Source organism: Poecilia reticulata, linkage group LG10 (assembly GCF_000633615.1).
Source record: "Poecilia reticulata strain Guanapo linkage group LG10, Guppy_female_1.0+MT, whole genome shotgun sequence".
Lineage (NCBI taxonomy): Eukaryota > Metazoa > Chordata > Actinopteri > Cyprinodontiformes > Poeciliidae > Poecilia > Poecilia reticulata.
Genome location: NC_024340.1, coordinates 18,624,427 through 18,626,361, shown reverse-complemented (window position 1 = coordinate 18,626,361; position 1,935 = coordinate 18,624,427). Strand labels below are relative to the sequence as shown.

General features: G+C 35.4%; 1 long non-coding RNA gene across 1 annotated transcript in view; it reads right to left on the bottom strand.

Annotated features, from left to right (window-relative positions):
* Positions 1-1,591: 1,591 nt before the first annotated feature.
* LOC103471517 (uncharacterized) overlaps positions 1,592-1,935 on the bottom strand; it is a 4,745-nt gene continuing 4,401 nt past the window's right edge. Inside the window, exon 2 of the long non-coding RNA XR_534659.1 lies at positions 1,592-1,753. This is a non-coding gene — a long non-coding RNA (uncharacterized LOC103471517). The remainder of the gene's footprint in view (positions 1,754-1,935) is intronic.

Below are 1,935 nucleotides of genomic sequence, written 5' to 3'. Positions count from 1 at the left end.
ATACATACCAAATGATTTGTGAGGACAAAAATTACACCATAAAATATCCAGAATACAATAACCTAGTGTCTTTTTCCTGTTGTTCACTTTGGTGCCAGTCTCCCTGGAGGATCAAAGAAAACCTATGAGAATGAAACAAGGACCCAGCTGTGCATCCTAGTTTCTTGTCATTGAACTAAAACATTTTACTGTTTTGCAAAAGAAAGAAAATGTTCAGAGATTTTGGTTTCTATGTGAACAAAGCTGGTAGAGGCACTTTAAGAGTTGGTTCTCCACAGTAACAATTTTATTTAAAGAAATGTCAATACCATGCAATATTTTCTGTCCATGTCACATTATGAGTGACTTTCTGATGATATAGACCAGTGTTTCTCAACCTTTTTTGGGCCAGCGCCCCCCTAGCCCATATCCAGGTCCCTCACCGCCCCCCACCAAAGAATTTGCAGGCTACTTTGCACTGACCATTATTTTATCATTAATATTACTATAACTATTGTAGACGTTTTGATTGTTATGCTTGTTTCTGTATTTATCATCAAAAATAATTTCCCAGAGAACAAAAAAAAACATAGGAATAGAAATTATTTTCACAGGTGTCTAAGAAAAATGCAATGAACATTCAACTTAAAATCAGTAGGCCTAACAGCAGCCAGAGTGGAAAAAATATTCTTGTTCTTTGCACCATCACAATTGCAGGTGGCTCAGACGGTTCAGGTAAGCTAACGATGATTTTTAAACTACGATAAAACTTGTAATAGTGCCGAATATACATGAGCTAATGTTAGTCACGGTGTTGCAAATAATTTAAAAATGTCAGAATTAATTCATAATATATTCCAATGTGTTTTCATGTTGGCAAACTGCCGCCGCAGACCATGGTGGTTCTTCGTGAAGCCTTTGGGTTGTAGGACGTTTCGTCAGTGTCCGTCTTCCTGCCAGTCGGTGTTTACCTTCAGGATGTCCAGAGACCTTCACCTTTCTGGAGCAGCAATCACATGAGCTCAAGATGCTGATCAAATAAAAAAAGTGTCTGATGTTCTTACGGAGTTGAAGTGCATTAACCATCTGTTGTTTTTAACTTCTCAATACATTTATTTATGATTCACCTGTGTCCAAGTTATACTGAGAACAAATAAAGCTTTATTCCTTCCAATCTGACTGGTTCCTCTTCCATGATTTCACATTTTGGACACTAAGAATTAATAGTTTAAACTCAGTCTTAATTATCACTAATTAAGGTTCCAGGTTTTGGACACATTTTCTCACTTTCTTACATTGAAGATTCTCCAGGCAGACAAAGAGTGAGTGGATAGAATGATTATGTAGAAACTAACAAACATGATTTGTATTTTGGGTTCTTGTTAATAGCTGCCCTGATAATGTCAATATGTTTGGTTTGCTGAATAATGTATTCAGTTTTGGATGGCTTGATTGGTAATCTACAATGTTAAGTTCAATGAAATATTTATATAATATGTTATTTTCACTCTGGCTAAAGGTCCTCACGTTTTGGGAGGATTGTATTAAGACTTTGTTATAAACTACAGTAAGTGCAATAATGTGTGGAGTGAGCAGAAATAAAGAGACTTTGTTCACTGAGACACAACAACTTTAATTTTTTTATTTTTCTTTTGTTTGTCTCAACTCTCCTTGTTGCTCTGCCATCTCTGCTGGTAGCTGCTTCCTCCTGAAGGAGATCCAGGTGTTCTGACGGTTCTCCATCATGTCAGCCATGTTGCTCTCCTTCTGCTCCCTGGTAATCAGATGTTATAGCTTATAGCACTTAAATGTAGATAAATAACAGTTACTAATGTGGACGTTACATACACATAAGGAATTATTTAGAACAGACATGTTGATATATATATATATATCTATATATATATATGAAAATAGCATATATGAAAATAGCAAAATAGCATATATATATATATA